Source organism: Oryctolagus cuniculus, chromosome 14, assembly GCF_964237555.1.
Source record: "Oryctolagus cuniculus chromosome 14, mOryCun1.1, whole genome shotgun sequence".
Taxonomy (NCBI): domain Eukaryota; kingdom Metazoa; phylum Chordata; class Mammalia; order Lagomorpha; family Leporidae; genus Oryctolagus; species Oryctolagus cuniculus.
The window spans coordinates 83,935,798-83,960,157 of record NC_091445.1 but is presented as its reverse complement, the minus strand read 5'-3'; the positions used below and the strand labels follow the sequence as shown (position 1 = coordinate 83,960,157).

The following is a 24,360-nucleotide window of genomic DNA, read 5'->3' as shown; positions in this document are numbered from 1 at the left end:
TTTCTCTTTGTAGCTATCCAATGGGTACCTCACGATCAACAAGTATACAGTGAAAGGTACATCATTCATTTCAAGAATATAAAAGCACGTTGGAAAATGTTTTTCAGAGGAAGTCAGACAAACAATACTACTTCATTTCTGAATGGACTTCAAATGCTCAGTTTGGTAGAAAAGAACCCAACCTAAAGCAAAATGGAAGGATAAAGTTGCCAAAAGTAGACAGTGGAAAAAGTGCCCAAGGGAGATTAATGCTGTCATTTAAAGCCACTTAAGAGCTAATTTCCAAGAACTTAATGAAGTGTGATGTTTTCTCTTCCTATTTCTCAGGGGGGAAAATGGAAACTCCAACATTGATAAAAATATAGAAAATAGATTCTATGTAATTGCTTCTGCAACTCTCAATTCCACCCCAAAATCAATTCTACTCCCCAGAAATGATGTTTTAAACTCTCTTGAGGTATAATTGGCATGCTATAAGCTACACATATTGCAAGCGCACTGTGCTATATTTGATGTATGTATACAACTATGAAGCTGTGACTACAGTCCCGATAATGAGCACATCTATCATTCCTCAACATTTCCTCATATTTCCTTCTAGATGTTTCCTCCTTCCTCACATCCACTTTTCCCAAATTTCCAGCAAGCCACTGAGTTAATTCCTGTTACTAGATGTTGGTTTTGCACTTTCTATAATTTAATGTAAATGAAACTGTACACTGTGTTCATTCTCTAAGGCTGTTTAACAAATTACCATAAGTCAGGTAGCTTGATAAAACAGGCGTTTGTTCTGTAACAGTTCTAGAGACCAGAATTCTGAAATCAAAATGTTGAAAGCTAGTTTTTCTCCAAAGGCTCTAGAAGAGACTCCCTACCTTATGATGATTTCCAACCATCATCGGCATTACCTGACTTCAGGTAGTGTAACTCAGCTCTCTGTCTCTAACTTCACATTGGCATCTTCCCTTTGTCTCCTCTATGTCTCTAAGCATCTTCAAATCTCTCTTGTTTTAGGAGGACACTAGCCACTGGATAACACAACATGACCTTTTCCTCATCGCATATTCAAAAACCGTATTTCCAAATAATGACACAAGCACAGGTACCAGGGTGGGGAATTCAACATGTCATTTTGGAGGGCACAATTCAAACCACAATTTTATGCCTCTCAACTACCCCTAAATCCATATCTTTCCCTCACAAAAAATACATTCATTCCATCCCAACATATCCAAAAATCTTAACCCATGAAGCATCAACTCTCAGTTCCAAATATCATCTAAATACCACCACCTAAAGAACTCTTCCAATTTCTCACCTCTAATTTTATAAATCATGTATGGTGGCCCTTGGGGTATGGACAATCATGGGGCAAAATCATTTAACACCTGTGGACCTAGAGAGCAAGTTATCTGCTTCCAAAAGTCAATGGTAGGACAGGCAAAACAGTCATTCTCATTCCAAAAGGGAAAGCATACAAATAATCAGGAGTCATTGTTCCCACACACCTCAAGGCCATGGAGGAAAATTGCATTAGGTTTCAAAGCATCATATAACACTTTGTGGCTTGATGCTCTTCTCTCTGTACCCATCATCAGTCCTGGATCCTGGTCCCACGGAAGCTCTGCAAAGATGCCAAGGGGCTTCTGTAAGACCCTTAGAAGCATTCTCACCTTTTTTTTGAAAGATAGTAAGTCTTCAGTCAAGCAGCTTTATAAGTCTATTTCCTATCTTGAAATTGTCTCATTTTAGTACACCTCTGACCCCTTTGATTCAAGTTGGCAATTTTTGTGATCATATAACATTCTTAAAACCCTTACAGTTCTTCTGTGTATGTCAAAAAGGGATAATTTTAACTAAATACATCTCTAAAGGCTCTACTTCCAAATAAAGCCACCCTCACAGGTTAGAACACAAACATTTCATTTGGAGACACACAAAGTCAACCTATAACAAATGGTATGTATTCTTTTTTTATTTTTTATTCACCATAATTATTTAATATTCATCCATATATTTATGTATTATTTATATAATATTATATGCATGTTCATATATTTATGTATTAATGTCATATTAGTTTACTATTTAGTATTAATATCCTATATCAACATGTTGCATATTTTATTATTCTATATGTTTTTTATATAAATATATCAATATATTTCTGCATAAGTCAATAATTCACTCAGTTCTATTACTGATAAGCACAACTTGTTTTTCCATTCATCCACCAATTATTCCCAGTTTAGGAAATTGCAAATAAGCTGCTATGAACATCAATGCACAAGTGTTCGTACAGACACATGCCTTCATTTCTCTACCATAGAACAATTGCATCATAAGGTTGGTGTATGTCTAATACTCAGATGGCTGCAAAAGTGTTTTCCAAAGTGGCTGACTGACTTTACATGCTATCAGTGGTGAAGAAAGCTCCAGTTACTCTATATCCTCACCCACACTTCAAACTTTAGACATGCTAACAGATATGTAGTGCCAGCAACTGTACGAAGAATGGTGTTACATTGTCTTTCCCAGATAAATTATGATGGTCAGTATCTTTTCATGTGTCTATTTGCTTTTTGTTTTTTATCTGTTTGGTAAAGTATTCAAATCCTGTGTACATTTTTATTGGTCAGTTTATACATTTATTGTTGAAACATTAAGAGTTCTTAATATATTCTAAAAATGTCTCATAAAATGTGAGCCTTACAAATCTATTCTCCCTTCGGTAATTTGACTACAATTCTTTAACTTGCCTCAGAAGGAGCAGAAGTTCTTCATTTTTTAAATATTTATTTATTCTGAAAGTCAGAGTTACAGGGAGAGGGAGAGGGAGATCTTTGATCTGCTGTCTCACTCCCCAGATGGCCACATAAATCTACTGCAACTGTTCTCCATTTGGCTAGGAAAAGGTTAAAAAAAAAAAAAAAAAAAGGAAAAAGGAAAGAAAACCACATGACAAAATAAGAGCAACCACATTCCCTAACAGAGATTTCCACCAAAAGTTCCACCACTCCAGGCGCAAATAGGTGATGGCATCTCCCTTGCCCTGACAAGTAGTCCTACTAACACACACCAGAGGCATAACAGCACCTCAGAATCAATCAGCAACCACATGAATATAAGAATACTCAAAGGGAGAGGGATGGTCAGTAAGCATCACACAGAGACCTGTATATGTGCAATAGTCATCTGCGTGCACACTGACATTGGGTGGTGCAGATGGCAGGTCACTGTCCCCTTGCCTCCTTCAGAGCATGTGCCCCAGAGGTGTCTGATGCGCTCAACAATACAGTGAAACTGAACAGTTTACGCTTCTTAAAAAAAGCTCAACTTCCCTGATTTTCAAGCACCCGCTGTTTGTGGCATTTGTTTAAAGGTTAGCTGTCTGGGATTTCTCCAGGGCTGATAACACCCTGGCACCACCAGGAACCTGGACTCCCACTTGTGCATTATTCTTACATGTTTTGATTGACATTGCTTTAGGCCTAGAGACTACTTAAAAGTGAAGAGTAAAATCACCTAAAATTACAATATTTCTTCATTTAGGTAAGTGTGTATGTGGAGTTTTAAGGAGAGTTCAGATGCTTGAAACTAGTTTATAGGGGAGTCTAAGTATTTGATGAATTTAACGACTCTTATGTTTCCAATAACTGAATCCCAGTTCTATTTGATAAGCTCCTTTTTCTTTTAGATATTGGGTCGTTAAGGACGCCTTGGCCAGATCCTTCAATTTTTTTCTGTTGCTTTTGGTAATGAAGCTTTATTTCAGTATGTTAGTACCTGATATCTGAAAAAGTTTGGTACAGCTTATTTCAGAAGTTAAAGTTCCCCAATCCTTTAAAAAGCTTGTCTTTCCCCTCCCTCAGAGATAACCAGACCCACCTACCGCAACAATTGCTTTATGAGAGGGTTCTAATTTTTTTTTAAGGGAAAGGCTTTATTGGGGAACACCCTACAGACTAGAGTGAAGGGGCAGCGAAGGAAAAAGAGAAAGAGACTATAAGAGAGAGACAGAGAGGAGAGGAGCTAGCAAGAAGAGGAGATAGAGCAGAGAAGAGGAGAGAGGAGAGCAGAGCCAAGAGAGAAGAACCAAGAGCCAAGAGAGCACGTGTTCAGGAACAGGCCCTTTTAAAACTTCACCTGAGGGTGGGCAGGGAAGCAGGAGCAGCGAATCCCAAGGGGGTGGAGCCTGGCTCAGGTAGCTGGGCCACGCGGCCACCTGGCTAAAACTGTGCCAGTTTCCTAACACTCCCCCCTTTTGTTTTTTATAAAGCAGGGTTTATATGGGATTACATTAGTCCAAAAAGTCCAGGAAGGGTAGAGGGACAATGATCTGTCTTTAGAGCTACTTCCTGTTGACACGGGGCAATGGGGTACTCTCCGCTGGCATGGGGCAATGTCTTAAGCCACCGTCTCCTGGTTGTGGAGTATATTCCCGTAGCAGCATTTAGTTGACCACCTGGTTGCTGAAGGCCTTCGTTTGTTGCACTATAACTTGCTGTAAACACTTAGACACTGTAGTATAAAAGACAGGGTGAGAATGGTAACCAATGATCCTAAGAGTAGCATTAACCAGGTAATGAAAGGATTTCATAGAGGAGAGGACGTGTAGGGGGGTCTCTGGACCCTTATGGGGACAGGATATGCATTAAGCTGATCCCAGCCAAGACTGGGAGAAAAGCACTTAACTTTTGCAGGTAGTGGGGTTGTCTGTAGAGAAATTCTGAACAATCATACGACATTAAGTGGGGAAGAGGACCATCAGTACACACAGGTTGGGAGTAGAGCCATTGGTGGTAGAGTAGAGGTTATGGTTACAAAGGAAAGAGGCTCAAGTGGGCTAGATACAGAGGACAGAGTTGTTATTAGAGAACCTAAGGTGCTGTCTAAGCTACAACTAAGTTTTCTCATTGAGAGACAAATAGAACCTGACAGAAGGGGCTTGGTAATAGTCAGGTGGGCTCTAAAGCCTTGTAAATTATGAGGCCCAGACTCATCTGTCTCTTCATATAGCCTACATCCTAAGGGAGGTGTGAACCTCCTTAGGGAAGGCACCCTGTTGACTTCCATTACCTAGCTGGCCTGGGAGGAGAGCTGGCCACGTAAAGGCAGGTGGCAACTCCAACAGGAAATATACAGTTCTGCCTGCAATGTTACTGACCCTATTTGGCCGTCTCCTCAGCAGCAGTGGTCACCTTGGAAGCTGGGCTGAGTGAAGGGCTTTTCAGCTTAGAGCCAATAAGATCTGTGACTCTATATAGTCTTGTGATTAAGAGAGTGTGTATGAAGTGACTCAGGTGATTTCTGAGACCGAGTAATAAATGGCAACATAGTTTGCCTTTATTTGCTGGGATATGTGCCACCCACACAAGAAGTCTGAGCACTGGAGGCTGCCATGCTTGGAGGAAGCCAAGCCACATGATAAGGCCATATGCAGGTATTCCAGCTGGCAGCCCTAGTCTGTGGGGCTTCCCGGATCAGGTACCACACAAGTGAATAGATTAGCCTGTAAATTATTTCAGCCTCCAGGTATTGAGTCACCCATATGTGTCAAGTACTCCCAACTCAGGATCCAGCTCTATAGAACCCTTTTGAATTTCTGTCCCAAAGAACACATCAGCATAATAAAGTGTAGGTGTTTTTGCTATTAATTTAAGATGATTTATTATGTAATAATAATCACTGATATAACTTGGGTTCCTGAATATGAGTCTATCTTCTTCGTCATCAATGCCACTTATATATTTTAAGTAAAAATAACTTTCTCTGAAACTAACTAAAGTTTTTTAGAATGCCTCCTGAGTCATCACTCTAAGTAAAGTAGATAATAAAATTCAAGAAGTCCCATGTCTTGATGTATATACAGGCATGATAACACAGTCACAGGGTGGACAGGGAAGCAGCCCACATTTATTTCTGTAGCACTGGTGTAAAGATTTCTACCTCTTGGCCAGCGCCATGGCTCATTAGGCTAATCCTCCACCTGTGGTGCCAGCACTCCGGGTTCTAGTCCTGGTTGGGGCGCCGGTTCTGTCCCGGTTGCTCCTCTCCCAGTCCAGCTCTCTGCTGTGGCCCGGGAAGGCAGTGGAGGATGGCCCAAGTGCTTGTGCCCTGCACCCGCATGGGAGACCAGGAGGAAGCACCTGGCTCCTGGCTTCCGATCAGCGCAGCATGCTGGCTGTAGTGGCTATTTGGGGGGTGAACCAAAAGAAAGAAGACCTTTCTCTCTGTCTCTCTATCATTGTCTAAATCTGCCTGTCAAAAAAAATTTTCTACCTCTTTACTTATTCTGGAATAGCATTTAAGTCATAAAGGAGTTCCTAACATGTCCCTAGTTATAACTTTGTAGTAAGGACACTGTGTCCTGTAATAGGGAGACTATGCCTTCTATACTTTTATTTTCTGTAACAAGAAACCTAGGTCTCATTTCTGAGGCATTCTTAACTTGCTGAGTCATGTTAATCAAAAGAGCGAGGCAGCTGCCGTATTTACCATAGCCTTTTCTTTACATCTTTCTTAATTTTTCCTGGGCTGTCAAGCTTTTTTTTTTATTCATGTAAAATTACATCAGGGTACTTAATTGATAACCCTTTGTAGGATAATTTCCTATTCTATGCAGTTCCTGTTCCCAGGACATCATTAACTACAATCTCTTTATGCTCTGAATGGCTTTGGTAGAGGCAAGAGAGGATTGAAACAAGCATTGTACAATCCCACATTGATCTGCCATGGCTCAAAATGTGAAACTGGGCTCTGGAGTGGCAGCTAATATTTATTGTTTAATCGATACTCTGATATATGATGACTGCACTTTGTGAATGTTTAGTAATTACAGCATTTACATGCGTATAAAAAGGGAAGCAATTAATGCCTACTTTCTACCCCTCCCCTCCTGAGGAACCAATAGAGTGCTTAGCTAGAGTCTTCCAGTGTCTCGGTTTCATGATGCGGAAGCTGTGACAGCAGGATGTGATCCTGTGCCCAACAAGCTGTCTTCCAGGTCTGGGCAGTACGTTATATGCAAAGCCAACAACTAAACCATTTGCATTTGCCTGCTTCAATGTAAATAATACTGGTATGATGTCACCCCCAGGAGGAGGAACCAAAATGCCACTTTTTGATTCTACATAGTGCAAAGTAAAATTTATGTAAGCATTCAGAGTATCTATATGATTTGAGACATATGATTTGGGAAGGTTGGTGAACAGAGGTGTTACCATAATAATTGCAGATTTATCATCATTAAATATCTGGATATCCAGACATAGAGTAGCAATTCTTTCTGATATTTGTGGCCAAGGTAGAACTTAGAATCTAAAGCAAGTAAATAGCATGTTCCTAATTGCATGACTGTTATAGAGCAGAAACCAAGAGAGTTTTAGGAAACAGGAAGCATTGACTGCACCAAATTCACATGCATAAAGTGACAAGTACAGAATAAAAACAATAACCATCTAATCTAACAGTTAGGAACAGTTTTTGGTAAAATGGTAGGAATTAATGCCAAGGTAAAATGTGTCCAGAACACACAAATTACACTAATTAGAACAGTTTTCTTCAAAAACTGTTTGAGAAAGGAAGGCAACTGGGTGGGAGCTAAAATTAGATGGTCTGATAATGAAGCCAGGAAAGAAAACTTGAAAATATTCAAAAAAGAAGAGGCGGAGCCAGGTTGAGATAATGGATGACAGATGAGGTAGATTAAGGTCTCTCAATTAGGTCTCAAAGAACATCCAGTAAGCTACGTACTATTATCAAAGAAGTGGCTTGTTCCAGTTTCTAATGGAAGCTCTCTAGCTAGTCAGTTCAAGGATCCAGGTGAAGTAAAATTTCCCACTTTGGGCTCCTATGTTCCCTGTCACTCAGACCTTTTATTCAGGTCATCATAGACTGAATATACAATTTCCTTAGCTATTATACTCATATTTCATAACATATTTATATAATGTACTGTATTAGGAATGTAATATAATTGCAGATAGTATCTTTTATACTACTGAGTTAAATATTTTCAAAAGCATATTAATTTCTAAGTTAGCAATTAAGCTTTAACATTTATGTCTAATGAAGATATCAAAAATGTGGACTTCCTCCAAAAATACCAGGAAATGTTACAAGAGGAGGTCTCATTTTAGTGCTAACACAGTTGACTTTCCCACACAGCAGTCATGTTCAGAGTTAACCTTATTTGGCCACAATTTATAACAAAATAATAAAATGTACTTTCAAAAAGACCAACTTCGGCATTTCTAGAAGACTCTAATTATCCCTATGTCCTCTGAGGCTTATAATTTGATAGCCTGCCACTCTTAATAAATAGTCCAATTTTGCAATTCTAACATAATCCCATCACATTGTATTATTAGATGATCATTAACACTTAAACCCAATGATTTGTTCTTGCCCTCTGTTAATAGATACTGTCATCACTTGTAAAAGATATTAAAAGAAACAAAGCATGTGTTCTCCCAGGGGAGAAAGATGTGGTTTGTGTTAAAGTAGCAAATAAACCTCATGAATAGCTCCTATACAACATCCTCTTTTTGACCCACACTTTTAACTTGGTTGGGTGTGGGGCACAGAAATACTACAGGGACATAATGAGTGCAAGCACAAGTTTCGCAGAAGGAGAATCCACCAGGGCAGAGTCCTCGTTCTGACAACTTAAGTGCCACATCCTGATTTTAACACCAATTCATAGCTACTTGAGATTTAAGGGGCCTGTGGAATAGTCAATTTGTCCAAATATTGGACAAAATACTAAGCACTGCATACGAATAGAGCACTTGGGATAACTACTCCAGCCCAGGATGGGTCTGGGTTTGATAGTCTAGTAATGGAGCTTCCACAGGTGCTACAGGAGACTTTCCTGCTGGGGATTGCGTACGTGATGAAAAGACAGAGTGTTCACTGTGTCGTGTTACCTCGTATTCAAATAAAAAATAACCAGGAAAAAACACACACACAAAGGAATTCCTAAGTCCCTCTGCGTCCATAGGAATGGACTAACAAGGGGAAGAAAATAATCAGCCAGTCACGGAGTGAAGCAAAAAGCACTAGGGGAGAAAACTCTTCAGCCCTTCTTTCCATCAGTCTGTATCCGAGACCGGACGGTGACCACTAGAAATGAAGTCTCCAACAACAGGGAACAGCAGCCTCAAGGACTACTGCTTAGTCACTTCAGTCCTTAAATAGTGATTTCCTCCCAGAGTCAAAACCAGACACTCGCGGTTCTGCCTGTGAGAGTTGTGTTTTATTTCGAGTCAAATTGAACTCTTTAACCCCTAAAAAAATCTGAATTTTTAAAACTACAGTTATCAGAATACTCAAGAGGAAATGGAACAGTATAAGGTCTCATGATAAGAAACAAAAACCTTTTTTATATTACCTCCCTAGGCTTCCAGATGTGAGTATTTGGAATCCTCCTTCTTGTGCCAACTAATGAGGTCTCTGAACTTAAAATGGACCTGAAGCAGATTTAGAATCTTCACAATAACTAAAAAGCATTCCACTGTGAGGAAATGACCATCGCAACACCAAAAGGCATTGGATAGAATGATCAGAAGACAATTAAGGCCAGAGCCCTAAAATATTAAGCAGATCATGACAGGCAATTCTCTTACTAACAGCTGGTCAGAGTTTTCATTATCTCTTTATAAAGGAAGAAGTAAAATGTTAATCTCCAACCCTCTCTCCATATTTTGGTTCATGCCTCCAAAGGTTACTATCTAGTAAATTCTACAAAGTTCTAAGTATATAACCTGTGTCTAGCCATTTGCAACAGATCTTGTTCCTCTCCTAAAACCCACTGGGAATGGATAAACATTTACCTGGCTTGTAGGGGCCTTGCTGAACCATGGGCATAGCTACATTTATCAAGAAGCCTTGTTGTATCAGGACAGTTTGTTAAGTTACTATATGCAAAGGTCTACATTGTGTCCCCCCACCAAAAACAATCATTCGTTAAAGTCCTAACCCCCGAGTATCTCAGAACGCAATTGCATTTGGAGATAGGGTCTTTAAAGAGCAACTAAATCAAAATGAATCCTTTAGACTAGCTCATAATCCATATGACTAGGTATGCTTACAAAACAAAGAAACTTGGGTGCAGACTCTGCTGTGGTTTGAAGATGTGCCCCTCAAAATTCCTGTGTTCAGAAACTTAAGCCCCAATGCAACAGTATGAAGAGGTGGGACTTTCATGAGGTAAGGAGAGCACTGAGGCTCTGTGCTCATGAATGGATTAGGGCTCTCTCCATTGATGTCTTCTGCCATAAACATCACAGGAATAAGGTCCTCATCAAACACGGCCCCTTGATCATGGACATCTGAGAACCATCAGGCTGGTAAACTCTTATAATTTCTAATTGACTCCAACTGTAGGCTTCTGACATAGCAGCAGAGCACTGACTGAGACCGACAGGAGCAGAGGGAAGGCAGTGTGAAGCCACTGGCAGCCAGACAGCCGGAAGCCAAGAGAGATTGAAAAAGATCTCATTTTTCCCGCCCTCAGAAGGAAAAAAGCACGTGGGCTTCTTAACATCAGACTTCAAGTTCCACAACCATGAGGAACTAAATTTCAGTTCCTTAAGCCACTTAGTATGCGGTACCTAACTCTAACAGCCCCTAGCAAACCAGCATATGGCACCCAAACTTCACAGCAATGGAGCCATGCTTGAATGGATATTTTCGGCATTCATTCCAGATCATTGGAAAAGTCTGCCCATTTCCGGTACTTGGATGAACCGACCCAAAGAGAGTAGAGGGTCTCCCACTTTGGGATGGAGTGCTATCATTGGTACACTCTAGGCCTCGGAGATAAGTGGTCCCTTAGGCTGACACAAAATGCAAAGTCATCCCAGACCAGAGAACTGTGACTGAGGGAAAGAAAATACCATTCTGTAACAAGGCAATGACCTCTACTGGAAGCTGCGCAGAATTACAAAGATCCCAGTAAGTCAAACCTTGGAGAGGGAGAGGAGAGAAAAGGGAGCAGGTGGAATGGAGCTGCAGGGGGGTATCTGAAGGACAACAGGGACCTGTGACTGCTGAAGACATCGCAATGGAAAGGGAGTGTAGTCAAACAGGAGGAGGGCAAGGACGTCTTGTTGTGTTTGCTGCTGAGGGCAAGGTGGGCACTGGCTGAGGAATCGAAGTCTGCACCAAGCTTCCTTTCTGCTGAACCCCCTCCTGTTTACCAAACCTACCCCCTCCACTGATGAAGGCAGAGCCCCGTGTCCTGTTTACCTCCTCAAGGTCCCACCTCTTACTACTGCTGCACTGGGGAGTAACTTTCCTCCTGCTTTCTAGCTCCTTTCTACCCAGTCTGCTGAGAAGGAGCAGCGCCCAGAACTACAACCTACATCTCAAGGAGTTCCCCAGGCAATGCATACACCCATTGCAGTTATAGCAGCCCTGCAGCCTGCCTCCCACAGACAGGGAGCGTTGTGCTGCCTCCTGTCTGCCCTAGGAGTCCCAAGCGGGGCAATGCCAATCAACCTAAAGATGGTCAGGGTCCTACCAGCTCTATGTTCTAAGTTCTTAAGCTGGCTTTTCTTCACCTTAAATACACAGAATACAACTACTCATATAATATGCAGGTTGAATTATCCTGCGTACAAATTCTTAGCTATTGTGATTTTCTTTTTCTTTTTAAAAACCTTAAAATTGAACTAATGACAGCTCAGGAACTCTCTGTTTTCCAGGGTTTTCCATGAAAACGCTGATCACTCTAGCCCTGTGATTAGTCATCCTGCTGTCGGGATAGCAGGGAGTTAGAGTTTGAGCTCCTCTTCATGAATCCATCTCACATACCACAATTACCCCAACAATTGCCTCAGCAGCCTGAGAAGTCATCACTGAAGTGAGGTTCAAATTTGCTTCATCTGCTTCCTAAACCGGCTCTACAGTTCATCTTCACAAACTATTCTAGAACATAGGATTAAGAGTCAGCTGTTTCTGTTCATCAGGAAGGATAATTGTTCTTTTAAATGTCCCCCAAATCTAAGTCCCACAGGCTGTCCGTATCTACAGGCTCTATCTTCCACTGATTCGATCAACATCAGATCGAAAGTGTTGAAAAAAACATACATCCGTATTGAACATGTACAGATTCTTCTTGCCGTTTTCCCTAAACAATACAACTATTTATGTGGCATTTACAACTTATCTCGTATTATATATTATCAGAGATAAGGATGTGCATAGGTGATGTACAGATATTATGCCATCTTATATATGGGATGTGGGCATCTAAGGACTTTTTTGATAGCTGTGGGGAGTCCTAGAAGCAAACCTCTGCAGATACTGAGGAAGAACTGAATATTAATTTGTTAACAATGGTAGTCAGATTCCAGGAGTTTTCTGGTTAATGAGTGACAACCAGCTCTCAAAAAGTAATAAATAAATAAGGGGAGCCATTTGGGCTGGCAGCTAAGATGCCTCTGTCCTACAGCAGATTTGACGGCCAGCTCCACTCCTGAACCCAGCTTCCTGCTCACACAGACCCTGACAGGAAGTCACGGTGCTGGCTGAAAGGACTGGGTTTCCGTGGCCCACGTGGGAGAGTTGGACTGAGTTCCTGGCTTCTGGCCTAGCCCAGGGCCGGTCACTGTAGTCCTCTAGAGAGAGAACAAATGCAGATCTCCTTTTTCCTTCTTTCTCCACCTCTCAAATAAATATCTAAAATTAAACTTTGTGTTTTTAAATCTACCAATCGCCATTGTATGAATTGTGTCACATTGACCACCTCAGAAAACCTGCCTGGTCATGGACGTGTACAACTCCTTCATAGCAGAAGCAGGTTTGAGAAGACTATCATTTATTTATAAAATACTCATCCTCCAGACTATTTTTATGTTAGTTTCAAAATACATGCCAGCACACAATATGTATACTATAAAGTTGTACAATAAAAAAAAAAACACATGAGATAAACTACTGGTTTGGTTAGTGGTGTAACTAGTATTTTCATTATAATAGTGAGAATGCTATTCATCAAAACTTTGAGGCTACTCTCTTCTTTATTATGAAGTGCTCAATATCATAGAGGCAATACAGAGGCTGACTCCACTTTATTCAAATAAATGTATTCTTCCTACACCTACTGGTAAGAGCACCACCCCATGAGGAAAGCTAAGTTTATGCTTCACATCCTTGCAGCTACTTTATAGAAGCAACCTTAGCTACAGCAACACTGCCCACAGTCATTCATTAACAATTCCTTCTTGTTGACAGTTCAAGGCCTTTCAGTGTGAACCCATTATGCCCTAGTAGTTACTACTCTACCTTCAAACTCTCCAGATCACACCCGAGAAACATGTCTATAAATTTAGTAACTACATAACATTACCACATTAAATCATTCATCGGTTTTTCATCATCAATGCTACAATAGAATGTCACTGTTACAGGTTGAATGTGTCTTCCTGTAACTCCCCCAAATAAGGATATCCAGGTATATCATTGAATGGAACCTTATTTGGGAATAAGGTCTTTGCCAACAATCGAGTTAAAATGAGGTCATTGGAGTGGCCCTACATGCAATATGATTGATGTCCTTACAAGAATGTGGAGTGAGGACACAAAGGCAGATATGTCAATAGAGAAGGCAATGAGAAGAAATTAAGGAAGAGGCCAGTCATCCATAAACCAAGGGTAGTAACCTGGAACAGGTGCTCAAACTTCAGGCTTTCTAGATTCCAGAACGGTGTTACAACAAATTTATGCTATTTTGGCCAACCAGCTGGTCAGATTTTGTTCCAACATCCCTAGACGAACAGTTACCATCAGAAAAGTATCCCTAAGTAAACTTTATACCCATATTGAACTGAAAGAATAGTTCTACATTTAATTTTATAAAACTTTAGTAGAGTCTAGGTTATTCTAGTAATAATTTTGCTCTTTCTATTTGCACTCTGAGATGCTTTCTGAGAAAAAGAGTAGAATTTCAACTAGGCTTTGTATGTAGCACTAACTGTATCAGGGAGAGTAAGACACATATGAACATGCCTGATCGTAAGTCTCATAAAGAAAAAGTGGCTATGAAGTCTTAATCAACTTGCTCATGCAGCTTAATAACCCCTATAAAGGGGATGTATGGATGTATGTGTCACTAAAGAGCCCTCACATTATTCCTTCCCTCTGGTAGCACAATTTCTGAAACTGAAAGCAGGTTGGTGTAAAAGAGTCTGGGGATGGGGGGGGAACCTCAGAATTCTTTGAATGAATTCCATGATCAACACAAACTACCTGCATGAATGGCGGACTCTAGGAATGACTTTGTAAACTCAAAGCCACAGAAACCTAAATATAACTTCTGAAACTATGTTGAAATTCTGATTAATCAAAACATAACATTTTAGAGCCTGGAAGGACCTAGGAGAATCATTTTATAAGAAGTGAAACCTAGGGGAACTTCTCCAAGGTTGCAATTATTGGAAGACTCATTTCTTAGTTTCTTTCATTCTGGCCCCAACTACCAGAAGTATAGTTTATGAACTTAATCATGTCTACTAGCCACTTGAAGAGCATTTCTAAAATGTAAATGGCCAAGACTCAATCTCAAAAATTCTGATTCAAATACCAGTTTGGGCTCATGTATCTATAAGTAAAGTTGGAAGGATTTGGCCGTGTAGCCAGGTTCAGAATCAGTGTCGGGAAATATCCTTTGGTCTGCTTCAAATTCCACTCAGGCCCAGGCCTGTGTGATGATTTTCCCACCTTCTCTTATCCAAGGGAAAATGCTACAGGTGTTTCAGACCAACTTCTAATTCCTGGCACACTCATACTTTCACTGTAAAAGCTGTTCTTCCTGGTTCCTGGACAAGTTCTAAGCATACAAAAATATTTTAGAGCAGGAGAAGGAGGAAGAAAACACCCTTTCATGAATACTCTCACTTCACACTAGTTGTTTTTCTGTTACTTAATATGTCCAAGCAGATTGAATTTGCAGCTTCACAAATAGCCATTTACCCATTCACCAAGGACATGATGATCTATGTACTGGGAGCTGCAATAAGCACAGGTTTCATTTATTTTCCATCATTGCTCTATCTCCTAGTGGGAGGAAGGGTTGATTTACAAGCCAAAGAGGAAACCAGAACAAAAAATCAATCAAACTATAGCTTAATGAGCTGCAATTCTTTACAAACTTAGTTCAAACTGGGACACTGGATTTCCTGGGGAATGTAGGAGACCAAAGAGAATATAAGAATTTTGAAGCCATGGATGACTTCACAATAGCGGTGGTAAGGGTTGCAACTCTAAACTGTGTTACTAGAATGAGGTTGTATCTTCCTCCAGGCATCTGTCCTGAGCTTCCTCATTCTCACACATGAAGATTTCATTCAGTATCAAAGAGGGAGATGGAAACTGAAAAATTTAAGAAGCATGGCTACAAGGAAGAGCTGCTGTTCATCAAATAATCCCGCTCTTTTCTAGGAGAGCCCCTCATCAACTCTCCTGTGAATGACTTTGGGATCCCCTAACTGCTTTCCTTGCCTCCAGGCTTTTCAATACCACTGCTCTTTCAACCACACAGTATTCCCTGCTCATCCAGAAGGCATGCATTCCAAAAATCCCATGGAGGCCTAAAACCACAGAGAGGACCAAATCCTACATGGTTTTCATACACATACACAAATCCAGTGCCTCTTCCATTTTAACTAAGCACTTACCAAGTCCTGCCTTTTAGAGGTACCTTTGAGAGCAAAACTTACACAAATTTCTTTTCCCTTCTTTATAACTTCATGGATAGAAGATTCCTTCTTACTATACATTTGAGCAACCTCAGTGTAAAATTATTTTTCTTTCCTCATTAAGTCACAAAAAATTGCCTTTTCAGAGTGCCAGCACCAGTATTCTCGCACTTTGGAACCACTAATAAATCAAATAAGGGTCACCTGCACAGAGAACCTTTGGTGAGAATTGGTGTGCTGACCTATGCTAGACTTCTCCCAATTTCCCAGAGGCAGCTCATTCATTTCAGCTGTTTAACCACAGGTCTTATCTCTAGAGATCCAGAGATGAAGTCCCTCTGAGTAATTCCAACTAAAAATTGAAATGCATACAATAACTAACAAAGCTAGATTCATGCATTTTTAAGGAAAAGAGAAATTTCAATCACTCTGCTTGTGCTTTGGAAAATCCATGAATAAATAAATGTGTTAATGCAAATAGCTTTCATCTCAGAGATGTGTTTGTAAGAGGATGTCCTTCCCTAAAACTAACCTGCATTTAAAAGCAACTCTCCATGTGACAGATCCGCCAGAATTAGTGAGTAACAGTGACCTTTACTTAGTCTGAAATCTGTACACACAATTGATGACAGTCTCCAGAAAGATACTAACATTCTGACCCAGTACTAGTAAATTTTCAAGGTAATTTGTGTCATAATGGTTCATTTATAAACATGTACAGGCAAGCTTGTGCCAAATTAAATATAATAACTTGTTCAATTTCTCAGGACCAAAAAAAAAAGTGAAATAGGCTTTTAAAATCAATACACAAGCCCCAACCTAATGGATTATTCATTGGAACTTGCTCTGCTGCACGGCAGATCCACAGTCCCTACATAGTTCTCAGCAGAGCTGGATCAGAGAAGAATCCATGCCACCTACCTCCCATTCAGAAGAAACTGCAGGTGTCAGGAGAAGAGATGGCTGCAAAACAGTCTCAGGGAATAAGAAATTCCTGTCCCAGGCAGTTTAAGGATGAATCAAGTGCTGCATTAGAAAGACTGCTTGAAAGGCCAGCCCTTTTGATCAATTTTTGTGGCCTCTTTACAGGATTGTTCATAAAAGCCTAGAGTTAGAATTCTAGGATCTTTGGTGCCTTGAAGAAAGAGCAGAAAAAGGTGCCATTGGCTAGGATTAGAAGCAGAGATCACCAGGGCGGAAACCAAGGGAACATTTGCAGATGGGATGTGTCCTGGCTTGTAGTAAAGGAAACCAGGGAAGTGCTGTCACTCGACCAATGATCTAGGCAAAGTGCTTCTTAGAGGTCTGTTCCTATGCGAATGAGCATGGGGAGGAGGGCTTTGTGGAAAAGGGGATCCTTGTCCTTTAATGACATGCACAATTAGCTTATTCAAGACAGGAAGAACTACCGGATCTGAGACAGTCACTACCCTGGACTGAGCTGGCCAAGGTGACAACAGGACCACACCAAGGCCAGCAGGACTGGCATCACCTGCATCCTGAGACTCCTTAGTAAGCATGGCTCAAGGGGTGCTTCAGAATGTTAAAAATCAAAGGGGAAAATGTGATGTATTTTTAAGCACTCATAGAGCCCATGTGACCACTGCAGGACATGGAGGTTTATCTGGAAAGAAGGGGAACACTGGGACAGGGAGAAAATTTATTCATGAACCCCTTATTCTTTTTTTTTTGACAGGCAGAGTGGACAGTGAGAGAGAGAGAGAGACAGAGAGAAAGGTCTTCCTTTTTGCCATTGGTTCACCCTCCAATGGCCGCCGCGGCCAGCGCGCTGCGACCAGCGCACTGCGCTGATCCGATGGCTGGAGCCAGGTGCTTCTCCTGGTCTCCCATGGGGTGCAGGGCCCAAGGACTTGAGCCATCCTCCACTGCCTCCCAGGCCACAGCAGAGAGCTGGCCTGGAAGAGGGGCAACCGGGACAGAATCCGGAGCCCCGACCGGGACGGACTAGAACCCGGTGTGCCGGCGCCGCAAGGCGGAGGATTAGCCTAGTGAGCCGCGGCCCCTGCCATGAACCATGAACCCCTTATTCTGATGAAAAGTATCAGGCAGGAGGAAAAACCATGCTTTCCAGTACAGCCAACTATTGAGTACTTCCACATTAACTAAACTTCAGCTAATGCCAGCATTCCACATTCAATCAGATGCAACAACACATTTAGAATATCTTTGTTTACTTTGCTATTGAAGATTGATTTCATAAGCCTGCTTTCCAGAGTTTTTAAAAATCTATTTTAAGAATTCTGTTATGTAAATGAGAAGCTCAGTGATTCAAACATCCTTTAATCATTAATGGCTTGCCTAAATATAATTTGAAATATGTACACACTACTTAACTGATTTTCAGTACCCAAAACATATAAATTCAGACCACACTTATTTACCAAAGTTAAAACTCATGCCTATATTAACAATAGTTGTCTGAAGAATGCAATCACAGCACCTATGAGAAAATAAACATATGAAAAAAAGGACCATGGGCAGATACTGTTTGCTGTCACAACTCATCATTTCCCCAAATCCTCTCCACATTAACACACACACACACAAAAGACACTATCACACCCAAATCCTCTCTACATTAACACACACAAAAAAAGACACTATCACATTTTGTTAATTTGGGGTTCATACCAAAATCCTGTTAAAGAAAGAGAATATCTCCTTTTTTTGGTAGGGAAAGGTGTACCCTGACATCATTTATAACTAGGCAATAGCATAGAAAAATTAACACTTCCCCAATCTGCACCTCAGTGCCAGAAATATGAGATCCAGGTGTCAGCTGTTACAGACTTGAGGCTCCACCTGGGATTGCTAGAAAATGATGGGCATAAAAGTACTTAGCACAGAACACAGCAGGCTCTCCATAACTATTAGTTTCTCTTCCCACCTTCCATCCACCCTTACTAACTCACCTGGTTGTAATTAAGTCTTATTCCCTTAAAAATTCAGAATGAAATATACACATGAACAGACTCTACATCTTAAAATACACACAAATATGTAGAGCCAACTCTTCACACTGTCTTTTCAGATTCCTACACCTATAAACTGTATTACTGTTAGCTCAAATACCTACCTGCCTGTGGGTCATTGTTGTGGGACTGTGTACTCTCTGTATATCATCATGTCCCCTTCATGGTTATCCCCCATATTAGCCTAGCAGACATGCACAAATCATTATAAGGACTCCAAGAGTTATAATTTGCAAAGAGATCATTTATCCTGAAGTACAATCAAGTGCTACTTCCAAAAGTGAGCAATACAAAAATGGAACGCCCTACAGGATGAATATATATGAGAGTAATTTTATGTGACTTTGCTATAACAGAAAAAGTATGTAACCTAACCTCTCAACCTCGTAGTCTTGTTATCCTGTTTATTTTTCTTACTACTTCTATCTCCTTAACCATGGATGATTGATTAAAACCACACATACATTCTACTTTATAAGTATTACCTTATTTGTCATTAACATTTTCAATGCATTTCATTGATAAAAAGAACCAAAATATTAAAACTTCACTGCTTAGGGAAACTACCAGTGTTCTTATTGAGTCTTCTTGTGGCCATTATACATCTCATATAAAATATCTCATTCATTCACTCAACAAATACTTATTGAATAGTTAACATGCACCAGGTACTACTACTGTACCCACCAAATATTGAAGTTACAAGAATTAATAAGAAATACATGGTCTCTGCTCTCATAGAAATTACACCCCAGTAAGGACAACTGAAGAACTAAGCAAGTTAAAATTATTCTTAAAGTCTCTAAAAAGATGAAGAGTGTATTATGGTGAAAATTGATAATATAAGCTAAGAAGACTATTAAAAGGAAGGCCTGAGGTAATCAAGACAGAACAACTCCTGAGGTGACCCAGGGACCAACACTTGAAGTTCAAAGAAAATCAATATGCAAAGGGTTTAAGAACACTTAGACAATGGGAAAAGCTGGTAAACTCTGCCTTAGAAAACATTATGGACTTGGGGCTGGCACTGTGGCATAGCCAGTGAAGAAATATGGGCGCTGGTTCAAGACCTGGCTGCTCCACTTCTGATCCAGCTCTCTGCTATGGCCTGGGAAAGCAGTGGAAGATGGCCCAAGTCCTTGGGCCCCTGAACTCACGTGGGAGACCCAGAGGAAGCTCCTGGTTTTGGATTGGCATAGATCTGGCGGTTGCAGCCAACTGTGGAGTGAATCAGCGGATGGAAGACCTCTCCCCCATCCCTTCTCTCTCTCTCTCTCTCTCTCTCTCTCTCTCTCTGTGTGTGTGTGTGTGTGTGTGTGTAACTCTGACTTTCAAATAAATAAATCTTTATTTAAAAAAAAAAACATTATGGACTGGGGCTGGTGCTATTGCACAGTGAGTTAAGCCACCATCTTGCAGCACCAGCATCCATAATGGGTGCCGGTTCAAGTCCCTGCTAATGCATCTGGGAAAGCAGCAGAATGGCCCAAATGCTTGGGCCTCTGTGCCCATGTGGAAGACCTGGATGAAGCTCCTGGTTTCACCTGGCACAGCCTTGGTCACTGAGACCATCTAAAGAGTGAACCAACAGATGAGAGATCTCTGTCTTCCCCTCTCTCTAATTATGACACTCAAATAACTAACTAAATAAATCTTTTTTGAAAAATAAAACATTACAGACCTTAACAATAGCCTTGAGGAAGAAAGGCTACATGGGTTCAGACATGATCACATTTCTGGTTCCCTAAGCTTCCCTTCTATCAGCCCTGATGTGCAGTGTGGGAACACACCTTGCTGTCTTGTCTCGGGTACATTCTCACACTATCTGAGTTGCCATCCCCAGTGCAGCAATGCTACGTCCATCAAGACTTATCCTTAGTGTTTAATTTCAGTGTAGGTAAAGAACTTGGCAATGGGTAAGAACCCAAAATAGTCATGTAGACGGTGCAATCTACAACAAAATCAGAATACATGTCAGCGTGGTGGTTGTCAAGCTGGGCAAAGACAGATTTCATTCAGAAGCTCTCTCGCGTGTGGCTTAGAGAGGAGGACTCTCTCCCACTTACCAAATTTCATTTTCTAACATGCTGAGTGAGACTGTTCAAGATTTTATTTAAAGAAAGGGTTTGGAGAACACAGATGACTTTAAAACTATGCTTCCCAGGCTCTTCTAGGACTCACCTAAATCAGATTCTGCCAAATATGGTGAACAGATGTTCGCACATTATCTTGAGTTCCTCCTGGCTACCTCCTGTTTTTCTATCCAATAATCCTAAATCTTTCTCAATACATACCATGATTTGACTTTATACCTTACATCTAACTCTCTGTTTAGCAAATAAATATACAGCTTTATATGAGTCAGCTTCTTAAAAGAAAAGGCTTTCAATTCAAATCTATAGATCATTATATGTTAAAGTTAGCCCAAGCCAGAACACACATTTGTCAACATGTTAATTCAAAGTAAATTATGGATTTTTCCCTTTATATAAATTTTAAAAAGTAAAAAAAAAAAAAAAAGACTGATCTTTGGAGGGGGAAAAACTTTTGAAAATATTTAAAAGTGAGTTTATCAATTTTCAAAATAAGTATTTGCAGACATTCACAGTAATCCAAAACACAAAGTAAATCAAAAGAAATAGTATAGTCTCTTATGGTGCCCCTCTCTTTTGATGGAATCTATCTCCCTTTCATCAAAAGATAAAAAAATTCCGGGAGAAAATAAAAAACATTTAGGGTTGAGAGAAAAAAGATACAAGAACTGAATGAAATTGAAAGACTAGGATAGTTGCAAGTAAGGTTTTTAAAAAACAAAAGCTCATCTTTCAAGCTTCCTGCTACCTCTAAAATTACTCATTCATATTCTCACACAGATATTGTTGCATTTCATGTCAGCAGTCTATGGAAAGAATATTCTATAAAAGGTATCCCTGGTTCTAATGAAGTTTCTGAATGGTTTCAGTGTATTCCAAGCCCAGATGGACTGCTCCCTACTTATTGGCAGGTGGCATTGTTCATTTTCAGGTCTTCCATTTCATGTAAAGCTAAAATTAGTTACTAGAACACCGAGTAAATAAAGGTCTCATTGTAACTGTCATGTATGCACAGGTACCCCAAGGAAGATACTCACGTTGCTTTAGACACATTGGAGATGCACACTTAATACTTTGGTCAAATTTATTTACCTGTTATGAGTTCATTTCTACTATGCAATTTCCAATAAGAAGCATGAAATTAAAATCACCCAAATAACATTCTAGCTTATAATCAGTGCAATAAAAGAGTAGAATTGAAGTGAGACAGGGTACCACCACTTCAAAAATTCGTGGAAACCTCAGAGTCACAAATCAAGAGGATTCACATATGCAGAAAACAAGAAAAGTATCTGTTATTTATTCCAAAATAGCACATTTCAGCACTAATAATCAAACCAATCCCTATTTGGGTTATGGAGAACAGAAATAATGTATTGACCTATTTGCATATGAGCAACTCAGGGAAGTCTTTATGTAAATCTTTGTGCTCCTGACATTTTTCTACACCTAAAATCATTAATTGGTTTTCCTTGGTCTCTTGATAGAGTAATTTATAAATGCAGGATACAAGAAGATGGTCTTTTGGATTTACCTGGAAAGAAAACATTCTATTGAAAAAAAAAAAACTGCAAATGCAAGATGGAAATTTTCCACTTACAATCATTCCTCAGAGCAGAAACAATGTTCACTTTACATTTTAGGACTTAATAATAAATTTCATTCTGACATTTCAAGTCAAATCTGCTGCTCCACTGGGGCTCCAAAGATATGAGTAGTGAGCTCTTCTGGGACCAGTTTGGAGAAGGAGATCCCAGGAGAATTAACAGAAGTTTACAATCACAAATTCCAGGGGTACATAATCACACCTTAGTTGAAGTCTGTAGGCATAATATTTTTGCAGGCCAGAAAGCAAACAACATTAAGAGACAAAAATGAACTCTTCTGAATCTACTTGAATCTTGGTTCCTATTCCAACCCCAGTAACAAGCCTTCAGCTTAGGTTGAGGTACAACTGGAAGGCCCCACACATTTTTACCTAGCCCCTCTTCCCTAGGGGGATAAGGTCATGGTGTCTCCTAACATAATATTTTTGTGTTTATAAAATCCTCTTTCCTGAGTTGTCCCTTGCAATTCTTCATCAAAAAAGCAAACTCACATTACTTATTCTTTAATAATTGTTCTAATTAGAATTCCATCTGTATTCATCTTCTGTAAAATCAAATATAAATGAGACCACATTTTGTAATCATTGTTTTGTAGATGCACAAAAGGTATTGTAAAATACTCGGAAGAAAAATAAACGCTGGTTCTTAAGAATTATTAAAACAGAAATAGGTCACAATGCACAAATGAGGATATTGAAATAAACGTGTATATCACCTTCATATCAATGTATGAATATATTACTTGAGAAGTCATATAAAGTAATCTTAAAGGATTAGAATTTTTAATCCTTCTCTGTCATTTCTATAATTAGAAGCTGAATGCAGTCATTTCTTTTTTTTTTTTTTTTGACTTCATTAATGTTACATTTAACTTTTTTTCCAGTTTTTTTTTTTTTATTTAATAAATGTGAATTTACAAAGTGCAACTTTGGTATTGTTGTGGCTTCCCCCCCCAACCTCCCTCCCTCCCGTGGCCCTCCCCTCCCCCACTCCCTCTCCCATCCCACCCTTCATAGAGTTTCATTTTCAATTACCTTCATATACAGAAGATCAACTTAGTATGTACTAAGCAAGGATTTCAACAGGCTGCCCTCACACAACCGCACAAGGTATAGGGCATTGTTCAACTAGTAGTGTTGTTTTTAAGTTTCATACTAAAACACATTAAGGACAGAGATCCTACACGGAGAGCATGTACCCAGTGACTCCCGTTGTTGATTTAACAATTGGCACTCTTATTTATGACATCAGCAATCACCCGAGACTCTTGCTATGAGCTGTCTAGGCTATGGAAGCCCCTTGAGTTCACTAACTCTGAACTTGTTTAGTCAAGGCCGTATCACAGTAGAGGTTCCTTCCTCCCTTCAGAAAAAGGCGCCTCCCTTCTTGATGGCCTGTTCCTTCTGCTGGGGTCTTGTTTACCAGGATCTTTCATTTAGGTTGTTTTTTGCCACCGTGTCATGGTTTTCCATGCCTGTGAGACTCTCATGGACCTTTTAGCCAGATCCGAATGTCCCAAGGGTTGATTCTGAGGCAGGAGTGCTGTTTTGGGCATTTGCCATTCTATGAGTCTGCTCTGTGTCCTGCATCCCCTGCAGGATCATTCTCTCCCTTTTAATTCTATCCTTCATTATTTGCTTACACTGGTCTTATTTGTGAAATCTCTTCGACACTTACCCTATCTTTTTGATCGGTTGTGTATTTATACTTATCACTTTACCAAGTGCACTGGCATTGGTACCTGCCTCCTTGGTAAGATTGAATTGAAATCCCCTAGCACATTTCTAGTTCCACCATTGGAGGTAAGTCCGAGTGAGCATGTGCCGACCTATATATCTCCTCCCTCTCTTATTCCCACTCCTATGTTTAACAGAGATCACTTTTCTGTTCATTTTAAACGCCTAAGAATAATTGTGCATTGATTACAGAGTGAATGCAGTCATTTGAAGTCAACAGTTTTTCT

At 40.1% G+C, this 24,360-nt stretch overlaps 1 long non-coding RNA gene across 2 annotated transcripts in view; it reads right to left on the bottom strand.

The window, feature by feature from the left end:
• The window catches only part of LOC103349634 (uncharacterized), a 49,178-nt gene extending 25,530 nt beyond the window's left edge, over nt 1-23,648 (bottom strand). Inside the window, exon 1 of one of the 2 annotated variants that reach the window (XR_007922600.2) lies at nt 23,432-23,648. This is a non-coding gene — a long non-coding RNA (uncharacterized lncRNA). Of the gene's footprint in view, nt 1-875; nt 1,986-23,431 lie in introns of those variants that run through there. The other variant, XR_007922599.2, reaches the window with a different exon arrangement.
• Nucleotides 23,649-24,360: the final 712 nt, after the last annotated feature.